This window comes from Chelonia mydas, chromosome 5 (genome assembly GCF_015237465.2).
Source record: "Chelonia mydas isolate rCheMyd1 chromosome 5, rCheMyd1.pri.v2, whole genome shotgun sequence".
NCBI classification, from domain to species: domain Eukaryota; kingdom Metazoa; phylum Chordata; order Testudines; family Cheloniidae; genus Chelonia; species Chelonia mydas.
The window spans coordinates 53,918,904-53,931,354 of record NC_051245.2 but is presented as its reverse complement, the minus strand read 5'-3'; positions in this window follow the sequence as shown (position 1 = coordinate 53,931,354).

Genomic DNA, 12,451 nt, shown 5'->3' with positions numbered 1-12,451 from the left:
CTGCCAGGTCTAGAAAGACAGGTGGAGGGTACCAAGGAGATGACTGAACCTCTCATCTGAGGGGGATGTATATCCATGAATGCAATAGAGGGGTATACAGTCCAGTCTAACAGATGGGACAATTACATGATCCTACAGGATAAATGTACCACATTCCTAGAGATTTTGGGCCCCAATGTAATCAGGAGTAGCTCTACTGAAGTTAAAGGAGTTACACCACAAACAGTGAGATAAGAATCAGACCCTTTAAGTTCATCTTTTTAAAAAAAACCTGCACAGAAATGCAGTATTTGTGTGTCTCAGACTAATGCATGGTAGCTAAATCAGGTTTATTATTATAAGCATTTATATTACACTATAATCCAAGCATTCACTGGGTGATGAGGTGGAGGGGGGCCCATTATGGTAGGCACTGTACAAATAGTCAGTCACTACCCTAGAGCACATAATCCAAAGGACACAAGATGCCCATGAGCTAATGTTAATGTTGATTTATAGTAATATTTTCACAAGTCATAGTCGTAACTCAGATCTATTCATATATTCTAGTACAAAGCTTACCTTACTGACAATACCTATGACTTCTTTTCTCATGTTTACTTCAACTGTAAATATCTCAAATGGGAAATAGACTAGCTGGAAAAAGTGACCATTTCATTTCCCCTGGAGATTGTGTACGCTGTTCTTTATAACCAAAGAAAAAGGCTTCAACTGTGTAGAACCTTTCATGACACAAATCCCAAGGCACAACAAGCTGAGAGCTTGTTTGTAGTGAATATGGCCATTTCAAAAAATGGGAGAAATAAGCAGAAATTTGCAAACTATGGTAGTAGCACATCTCAGAACAGGAAGTGGATTCAAAAGCTAAATAGCATATAGCTAAAAAGCTATCTACCTGTACAAGTACAGGTGTTCCCCTCTCATCGCCATCACTTAGTATTTGAGTGCTGGTAGCTTCTGGCTTTTTGTTTTATTAAAAGCAAACTCCTAATGCTCTAAAGCATGATCTGTGTAAGACAATAAGAACAGCCAAGTGGTACATCTACTGCAGTCTCCCGTGGCTGACAGTGACCAAGGTGAGACGCTTCAGAAAAAGGCACAAGAAACTCAAACTCCATATCTCAAAATGCAATTATGGCATAACTTGATCACAGGTGGAAACTCAACACCTGTGAGTTACTGGCTGCCTTATGCCCTGAAGTATAGTGTATAAGGGTGCAGTCCAAAGCCTACTGAAGTGAGTGAGTCAATTGATTGCAATAGATTTTGGATTAGGTCTTAAAAGCATTATGTTTGTTATAAAAATAGATATTTATATGTTTTTGCCTCCTCCTAAGCTCTTGGCCTTCATGATATCTTGTGATAATTGGTTCCACAGGTTAATTATGCATCGTTTAAAAAGAAGTCAGTTTTAAATTATTGCCTTCCAATTTTTGTAGAATTTCTATTTGTTCTTTTACTAGGAGAAGGTCCCTGTATATTCCAGAATTCTGCAGGATTTACTGTAGAATGCACTTCCTTATGGCAAAACTGTGCTCCAAAAATCTGACCTTTTTGTTCAATGTAGTCCCTACTCCTTATTGTTGCAGAAAACTTTCATGTGAAAAGAGAGTAAGTCAATGTAGTATCATCTGCCTGTGTGTGAAGAACACCTGAAATGATAGCTCTGAGAAATGTAACCTGTCTTATTCATCTCAGTCAGGGGCCAGGGCTTCCATTACACTGCAGCTGCATAATTTTGCATTTTCACAGGATGCCATGGAATCCAGTTTTTTTGCAACAGATGATGAGACAGCACAAATTAGGACTTTAAAATACCATACATTATTTTGTAAAGTGTTGCACTCAAGTTCCTTTGCTGATGAAATACAGAGTGCCTACGCCACTCCAGAGAATCAGGCCCAAGAAATCTAAAGATAATGGAGAGAAACCAAGTCAGGTTAATGGAAGCCTGACAAGTTAGAACTACAATAATATAAAATATATTTGGAAATTTTAATTGGGAACTAGTGCAAAGACAATGGGCCAGAGCCTAGCTGATTTTAAAATATTGCATAACTCCATTAAAACGTTAATCTATTGAAAGCTCAATAAGAGGAACTACCCTTTCCTTAGTAAAAACAAAAATGATATTTATTGTCAAAGTATTTCACAGGAAAGCAGACTGTTAAATGATGTGCCAAACTGATAGTTTGAAACCCATGACAACTCCTCTGCCTTTAAATCCCATGAATCATTACCAGCCAATCAACATTCTCTATGCTCATAAGTACAGATTGCAATTAAGGGCATATTGACTAGCTAAAAGTAGAATTTAGCTGAATATAACATTAGTGGAACTGGCGTTCGCCTAAAAACAACTTAGAAATCAAACAGTGGATACAGAAATAAATGTTAGTCTCTTGAATTATATCTGAGCACCTGCTGCAGCTGAGTTACTATTGAGAATCTACACAATGTTAGCTTCATAACTTCAAAAAACAGAAATTGGTAAGAAATAATGTATATACTTTTTTGTAAAGTGGTTTGGTAAGCATTTTCTATAAAACTTCAAAAGAAACAAAATTCCATTTTAAATGTATACCTTTTTTAACAGTAAAAATTGTTTTTCCATTGTTTAGGTTTAATTTTCTCAGGGAAGAAAAAACTAAAATTGGACAATTTTTCTGTAAAAGGTCTTTTCATTTAAAAATAAGACATTTTCACCAGATCTAGTATTTTGTTAGTGTATCCGTACAGCGATTGTAATGGTTAAGGAACTGGGACAAGGGATGTATGTAAATCTGAACTAATGCTGTAGAAACTTTTGTGAGATTAAACAAGTGTTCAGGGATTTCAAAACCATATTCTTACACATACCTATATTGTGAATGTTCACTGGCTTATAGCATTAGGGGTGTGTGTGTGTGTGTAACATAGGATATTTTATAGCAATTGAATGAACTATAGCTTCTAGGTGATTAAAGGTCAGAGTTTGACATACTTTAAGTACTTGTAGTAATATACTCTGTAAATCGTTTCATTGGTTTCAGTGATGTACTAATGGAGTAAGATATTTAATGTGACTTATGATCATAAAATCTGTCCTTTCGTCTACATCAAGCTTGATCATTCTTCATCCTCCACACCCACCCCACAGTGATAGGACTAAGGAAAAATTTACTTGCCCTGAGCATGGATTACTCAGATTTTAGATCTGGATATACAGGAATTAACTAGGCACTTTGTGCCTGCTACTTAACCAAAGAAGGTGGATGGGGCAGGAAAATGGGAAGGCTTTGGCTTCACCTATTCTCTTGTTGCCCCACCACCACCAAATGACCAGACAGTGGTCTCTGGGCAACTGCAATCAGGCACATTTTCTGGTAGCACAATTCTAATGGTTCTGAGCTGCCAGGATTGAATGGCCTTAGGAACTGGGGCTAGTGCAGAGGCACATGACCTCCATATGGGGGAGGGGGGGTAACTGGCCTCCCATTGGTCACCCATAATCCAAATGGATCCCTAGGGATCTACCAATTTTATGCTAGGACTTGGGGTCTCTTCTGTTAGAGGGTTTAGCTCCAGTCCTTCAATAAAATCTTTATGAAAGGGTCCACATAGAGATTTCCTCCCCCTAAGCTTCCTGTCATGAATTTTACCATGGGCAGGGATGATCCAGCCACATGAGATCAACAGCAGTCACCTTCATGGTACTTGGACGGGAAGGAATCTTAAGCAGGTATATAGGACAATACACCAAGGAAGATTATGAATGTTCAGTGAAAGTGGCAAAATCCTTACGTGGAATTCTGCTTTGGAAATAACTGCAGGATAGTGACCTTTTGGTACCATGCCTTCTGCAACTGCAAAGCTATCTGAAGGTCTGAAATCTTTGACTGCCCCTTCTGGAATAGAGGATGTTTTAATATGTTCTTCTAATAGCCCTTACGTTGCAGTATTTTAATTATATTTTAGAAATATATTTTGATATCTTATTGTAGTTTTACAGGCTGCACCCACATAGTACAGAACCCTAAATTGATTATAGCATTCTAATTGTCATAAAATATATAGCTTCAACAGTTAGTGATTTTACATTATCTATTTAACTGCAGTTTTATTATCATAACTCAGCTATATTTGCAGTTCACCCAAAGCTGCCACACACCCCAAAAAAAAAAAATAAAAATAAAAACAGTTGCTTTAGTCAGATTCCATTCTTTTCACTTCTAGATGAACCATATTAACCAGCTCTGGAAAATCTGTAGAAGGAGTAGTAAATATATAGTGGACACTCTTAGTTTTCATTCTAGTTCTAGGTATATCTGTTATAGCAGTATTCCTTATTTTAAATATAAGGAATATATCTAAAATTTTTATCTCTAAAATGACAATTAACATTAATTGAATCCACTGTACACATTTATATAGCAAATCAGTGGAGTAGACCTGATCCTGCAAAGACAAAAACTTCCTTATTTTTACATATAATAAAAATTGAAGTCAGGCTGGTCTACACCACAAAGTTTGGTCGGCTTCACTACAACACTCAGGGCTATAAAAAGTTTCACTCCTTGTGCAATGTAATTAAATTAACCTACGCCCCAGTGTAGACACTTCTAGGTCAATGGAAGAATTCTTCCCTTGTCCCTATAATAATTGTCTACACTAAAGAGGTGCAGTTGAAGCACTACAGTTGTGCTGCTATTATGTTTCTAGAGTAGACCTACTTTGCATAAAGTTAAGCCAAGTCTTGATCCTGCTTCTGTTCAAGTCAAAGAGAAATTTTTCATTGACTTGAACAGTGCAGGCACAAGCCTTTGCTTTCGTCTTTGCCGGAGCAAGGCCGTAAGTGAGCAACTGCATTTACGTATATACTTTTGGCTCCCTCACTTGCCCTCTGGTCACTAATCCATTCCTCCCCTGCATTTATTCTAACATTCTCAATGTCAGCAGCTTCAAGAGGCCGACATTTTTTTTTTAAAAAATAGTCAACCTGTGAGAAAAATGGGTTATTGTATCTAGTAACAGTTGTAAGTAGTGGAAATGCAGCACAATCACTTCCCAGTCCATGTACGGAAAGTCTTGATCTGCTAATGTTGCATATTTTGACGTATGTATTTGGCAAATCATCAAGTACTGGATAATTTGTGAACTATAGAATAGTTTGTTTGCATTAGAACTCAATCTTCATGCTCAGCTGATACAGCTCTGAAATGTGAAGTCTGTAACAGTTTTGAGCCTTAAGCTTTGTATTTTTATCCTTTGGCTAGAAATTATAGATTTTATTGGTATACTATTCTTCACATGCAAACCTGAACATGAGATCAAATGAAAAATTATTTACACTTTTAGAAAGATACAAAATAACCAATATGTATCCAAATGGATACAACACTTGTGACATGGTCCCCCACTAAATATACCCAACCTACAGCAGAGGGAAGAATTACATTGTATTATATTTGCATCCTTGTTTTAACATTTTATGTTGCAGTGGCACCTAGAGGCCTGCATCAGGCTGCGCCATATTTGATTAGCATTGTACAAGTCTTATAGAAAAGGACTGTCCCTGCCTCAAAACTTAATCTAAAAGATAGATTGGGTAATTTAAAAATAATTGAAAGTGCACAATTCTTATTCAGTAAGGAGAAATACCCACAACTTGCCATTGTCTAGCGGTTAACAGAACAACAATGCATTCAGTAGAGATCTGTGATATATGAAGGCTTCATTTCTCAGCTGTTATATGGAAGCTGCCTTTTTTTTTTTTTTTTCCTGTGGGATTGTCCTCCCCTTGAGTTTCATCTTGCAAGATAGATTTGAATGAAGGAGGATGTACTGGAAATCTCCCAAGAAAGCTTGTTGCAAATAGGAATGCATACCTGTCCAGAGCTTGAGGAGTCCTTGACTATTTTGAATATTAATATCTATTACAAATTAAACCATAATGATTAAATATGCTTGGAAATATTTTCCCCTATTGTGAAAGTTTGTCAAAAAACTGAAAAGTGACATTTAGGATAAAGTCTTGATTTTTGACAGAAAAAAAATGTTTGGTACTTGTTATATCAATAATTGACTCTTTCATGGAAAACAGTCACCATGAGAATGTTCCTTCAGTCAAATTTCAGTCCAAAAGGTTTTGATGGAAGTTTCTTTGAACAGATGTAATGATATTTTGGCCCAGGGTAGCTTGGATGGGAAAGGGAAAAGTAGGAGCAGGGAAACATGCATCTCCTCATATCACACTCCTAGCATTCACCATCTTCAGCATTTTCTTCCCTTCTCAATAAATCCATTGGCCTTATCAGCCTGCTCAACCAGTCTAATGGCGTTTGAGCATGGTGGAACAGCAGAGAGGAGAAGGCTGTTCTGCAGCCCAACACCCTGCCCCCAGGTTGAAGGAATGGAAGTTACTTCTCTTGTTTCACTTGTAAACAGCCTAATTACTCCCCATGGAATCCAGTATGCACACTCCTTTAGTGGATCACTTTAATGATCCACTTCTCTAGGAGCTGGAACAACTTATCTAGGACTGTGGAGGATTCTCCTTCACATGCCATCTTAAAACCAAAAATGGATGCCTTTCTAAAATACATGTTATAGCTCAAACAGACGTTGTAGGCTTAATTCAGTTACTGGCTGAGATTCTTTGGCCAGCGTTATGAAGGAGGTCAGACTAGGTGATCATAATGGTTTCTTCTGGCCTCAAAATCAACTTACATAAATCTTAGTGCATGCGCAATTCCAGATAAATCAACAAAAGCAATTTGAATTTCTTTACAATTTTAACAAAAAAAAAAAAGAATCTTCTCTGTATAAAGCTAAAAATGTGTTAACACAATTTAAACTAAATTAAAGAAAGTGCAAGTAGCAATAATTAAATATGCAATCTTATGTAAAATGCATTTTAACAGTAGGCTTATTGCTGTACTTCTAAAGAGCGAGTGGTGTCAACAAACACATAACTGTATGTAATCTTGATACACAGAGAAGAAAATGTGATTGTTAGTGTTATATTTGAAATGGTACAGAGTGAATAAGTAGCACCAGTATGCTACAAACAAAAACTTGTTCAAATTAAAAGGGTTCTATACATTTTTTTTAAAAAAAATTAAAACAGCAGCAGAACAGGTTGGCAGCCTTCAAGCCCACATCATGTAATTTGAATGAGATGAAAACAGTGTCTGTGTACATGAAATAACAAGTAGGTATTTGGAAAGGTAGGATTGTAACTGAACAAATAAATAAATGACTGAACTCTTAGTGACTTCAGTGGGACTACTTGCAGATTAATGTAAAATTCAATGTAAGGATGCCAGAATTGGCCCCTAATGCTTTGGGCCTGCAAACACTTAAGCAGATGCTTTAAGTGTAAACATGTGAGCAGTCCCATTAACTTCATTCAAGATTCAGCCATGGTCTGAAGTGTTTGAAGGATCGGGACTTAAATAAGTAAGGTGAAGACAGCACAAGCAAACTAAAGGAGATTTGTAGTGATCTATTTTAAAATACTTTTTTCTTTATAGAGTTCTAATTATATCTGAATAGACTACAGGGACTCTTAGTACAGTATTAATGAATGTTATCTCTGAAGAGTTAGAGGCTGTAAAATGCAGTATCTGTGTAATTTACAGTTCTAGCTTCAGATCTGACACTTACTTCAATGTTGAACTTCAGATCTTGTCGACACTGAGAATTTGTCCTGATGACAGCCAATTGATGACCTGTGGCCTCCTACTGGTGTAGCTGCACTAGTGCAAGGCTTGGTGTAAACAGGCAAAGTCACTATTTGAACCAGTTGAGCTTACTCCTGTTTGAAAACTCCTCTAGAGCCTTTGTCTGTTCTCCTTAAAACTTGCACTGGTGCAGCTAAGTCAGCAGTTGCCCTCTAATGGCTAAAATCAGGGAAAATTTCCAATGTGCAAAACTCCTTATTCTTACAAAGACTGGAAAATGTACCAGGTGTGGCTTGGTTCTAGAATGTAGACCTGTCACAACTTGATTGACTTTGCTTCTTGCAGGTTTGTCTGTTACTTCTTGAGTTGACATACATGCAGATTACATAGTTCACTGTATCAAGAATGAATTGTTCCATTTACTCTACTTCCTTGTGGGAAGTGTTGTGCTGGAAAGCTTGGCTCATCCCCACCTTATCCATGAATGATAGCTAAGAGAATTTTTGAGATTACTACAAGAAGGTGGTGGTTTCTTAGCACGGATCATATCACTGCATGTTTTAGGGTTTCTGGTATCACATCCACCCTCGGGGAGGTATTGGTGATCTGTCACTGGTAACCTAAGGCACACTATTCTTTTGTTTACTAACTAGGTCATATTTCCGTATATTTCCCACAGTGCTTTTAGTACTGATATTTCAGAATGGCTGGAATTCAGCCAAGGCAGGTGATAACCAAACTAGAAGAAGCAGGCTCTGCTAGTCAATGGTGCCAGAGAACTTGGGTCAGGGAGTAATACCGAGTAGACACTAGGCTGATACAGATAAATTTTTATGGACAAATTTCTACTTTTTGAGTTCCTTTTCTGACTAATATCTATCTTCCTCCATCCATCTTCCCAATATTTCTGCCTTTGCCAACCTAATCCCACACCTGTATCTTTCTCTTCCCAGTCTTTCCAAGAATCTTCAACTCTTTTGCTCTGACATCTCCCAGCTCCCAACAGGGTCTATATTTTATATGACTTGGTAGTATGAAGGTAGTGGTGAGTGATCTGCATTGATCTACTCTACTCAAAACTTTCTGCTCCAGAATTCACGATTGTCCTCTAACAGCAAAATCTTGAAATCGGAAAATGGCAGTTGACCAGCTCCTTTCAGAAATTGTCCTACCTATTGAAACCAAAGATGGGTTCTTATCTTGGCTGAAATCTATTAAGAGGCCAGGTAGAGGGATAATTTTTATTGCAGGTTTGGAAAAGTTAGGATTCAGTTTGAGGCTCTGTTTCAGCCCAGTTCTTATTCTTCCTTGTTAACTTTCCCATCCCTCCTTGGAGATGTCAGTTTGCTAGATATTCTACTTACTAACATTCTATAAAGCCAGGTTTAATTTGGTAAGTTGTTATGCTTTGAGAAACAGACATAATTACTTTGTTGTTCTTTGTAATATCCCATGGAGTTAATTTGGCTGTCAAAGTAAAATTTGTTAAAAGATGACACACAAAAAAAGCAAGCCTAATTTTCTTAGATTAATGCCAAAGTACGTGGATGGCAGTGCAATCTCATCATACAAAAAAATCCAGAAATATTTTCCAATGCTTGCTTAATTGAACAGAGAATACTAATAAAATGAGCCATTATCCAATTGGACATCCCCTCTTTTCACATCAAACGTAATCATACTTTTGCATTTACAAGATTTCCTGCAGTTAAGATATAACTCCTCTTGCTTTATTATAAGTGACAGAAGGCAGATTTAAAACTGAAGTAGCTAAGCAAGATTTCCTTTATTAAAATTTTATTTTGTTGTGGTTATTCTCCATTGTAGAACATCAGTTTCTGTATATTTAAGAGTTATGGATAATTACTGGAATAAGCACTTAATATATGCATTCCTGTCTTTTGCACTCAGACTTTCCTCCTCTACCATCATGTAACTTGGCATTTTTCCTTCCAGCCTAGATTTGCAACTCTTCAGTTTTGTGTTTGCCAATAGAAGGAGCTCCTGTGTTAGGCAAGAAGCTACCATTCCCAGGAGAATAGTTCTCAGGAGACACAGACAGACATTCTGGCCTTCATAATGAATGATATACAAAAATTTTAAATTACAGTTTTTTGGTAGAAACTAGCCAGTCATATGGAAAACAAAATCCCTTAAGATTATTTCAAGATAAAAACATATTACTGTTCAGACGTAAAGCCTATTGAAAGAAATCTGAGCTAGGCTTCTGTTTACCTTTTTAAGATGTCCTAAGTTGCAGTACCTTGAAGCTACAATGTACAGAGCTGCATGTTTAAAACCCTCAACCTAGAATGCAGTTGTAAGCTAAGACAGTCAAATATCTACTGGCAGCCTAACATATGCAGTTCAGTTGCACAAGATTTTGTGAGTTCTTGGAGGGGCTTTGCTGGGGTTCCTTGAATTTTGAAGAGCACAAAGCTCAGTTCCAGACAAATTCACTGTCTGTGCTCAGAAGGTGGGTGGAAGCAGGGGTGGGGGCAGAATAACAGAATCGCATGTGCGAGGCCAGCAGGGACTACTTCATTCTAAAGGCTGTAAAAGCAGCTAGAGAGCAGCGTGCTCCAGGGCCAGTGATTTGAGATTTCTGCTTGGGTGGTGGGCTGATTTCTTCTTTGCTTGAGCATATTATTATGGAAAAAATGTTTGGAGCAGAGTTTAAACTAGGGATTTAAAAAAAAATTTAAAATCAATCCCAATTAATCTGGTTTTAAACACACTGTCAAACATTTTTGGATCCTTCTTTCTTTTGTGCTGCTTCTGGAGCTTGTGGTGCCTGGCGCTTGGCCTGTGGCTCAAAGTGGGCTGCATGCTGTTACATGGGGCTGCATCTTGCCAGAGTCCACAGTCATTCCACAGCCCTCTGGCTGCTCCTTGCTCACCAGGGGCACCATTTCAGATTTAGGTTTGGAGAGAGAGAACATACATACCTATGTTGGAGGAGTGCTGTCTCTTTAAGTAGGGTACTCAGGAGTCTGAAAGTGTTTTCAGCCAACCAGTCGCATTCCTGAGCCAGCAGCAGACAGGCTCCCCGCTGTTCCCCAACCCCAGCTCAGGGGCGAATTGGTACACATGCTGAAGGAGAGAGAAACCCTGATATCAGCCCCCCTCAACCTCCCAGTGCAGCAGACAGGCTCCCAGTCCAGAGCATCTTGGCTGGGGGCAGCTCCGTGGGGGGAGAGATAGAGATGGGAAGGAGGTGAGAGCAGCAGTGGAGCAGGGCAATGGGAGAAGGGGCACCCTGGCACTGGATGCACACAGCAGCACCCCCCTGAACACTGTGCCCTGGCCCTCCTCGCCCACCCCTAAGGCCAGCCAGGTCTCCCTGTAAGGCCACTACTGAGTTCCATGTCCAGTGGTGTGCAATTAACACTAGTTAAAAACATGTTAATTTGTTTTGAGTTAATCACATGTATTAACTGCAATTAATTGACCGCCCTAGTTTAAACTTATATTTTTAACTTGCTGAACAACCAGGAGAGCATGCTACAATTACTTCCCTTTGCCTGTGGAGTTCCCTGCACTAGTTTATTTATATACAGGAGTTAAATAAAGGGATAGTGGTGGAAAGTGCAGCTCCCCTTTATATGCTGAAAAAGAGGGAGGGTTCCCTTTCCCTATTTCTTGCTTGGAGACGCAATATCCACAGCTACTCTTCCTACCTGACTTCCTGGTTTAATCTACCTTATCCATCTAGCTTATACCCATTGTAGTGCTGCCCAAAATGGGTCCACTGGCACTATATCAATAAAAAGGAAGTCTGAAAATGAACCAGTTATTTCATAACTGCTCACTACAGCAGTTCTTTACTCTGAAGCAACTGGTACTGGCTAATCTCGGATGCAGTGTGGCATTCTTGTGTTCCTATGACTAATCCCTTATTAGTTTGGAAATTTTTCCAAAATTTATCAAGTTTTAGGGGCCTAATAAGATTAGATTTTTACAGACAAGTCAGTAAGAAAGCAGTTAAGGTGGTAATGACTTATGATATAGAAATTCTCAGGACTTAAATCCTTTACCATGAGCAAATTCTCCAAATAAGCAGAGGATCAAGATTGTAAAATATATTGAATGTTTTTCTAAAATCTAAATATTGTACATCTACTGCACTTTCTATATCTACTTATTCTGTAATTCATCTATTTACCCCCCCCCCCCAAAAAAAAAAAAAAAAAAAAAAAAACCCAAACAAAACTTGTCTGGCAATTCTTTATTATGAAGGTCTTTAATTCCTCATGTTACCATTATAAACATTTTTGATTCCCCCCCACCCTAAACTTTTGTTCCATTGTTTTGCTGAAGATGGAAGTGAGGATCACATTTACTGAATATTTTTAGGCTTGATTTTCTGTTCTCCCAGTTTCCCAACAAAAGTGAGTGGTTGAGGAGCCTAACAGCTAATTCCATCAAACCCCTAGAATTAATCTCTTATGTGACCAGCTGAGCTCTGTATGTTCAAAACTTCTGGGTTCTATCTTACCTCTTTGTTATGAAGTGCACTCACCCTTAGAACACCACCTGGTGTCAGTGTGTAATGTCACCAGTATCCTCAGCTCTAGCACTTCCTGCAGGCTCTTTGCCTCTTGCCAGGCCTTCCATAATTCAGTCCTCCAGACAAGTCACCTAAAGTTTTAACCCAGTTGACATTAACAGGCCATTCATCCCTCCTATGCTCAATTCAGTTCTTTCTCACTCTGATCAGAGAGCTGAATCACCAGGCTTTTCTCACTGAGAGTCCAACTCAATGTCTGCAGCAGAAAGGCACATAT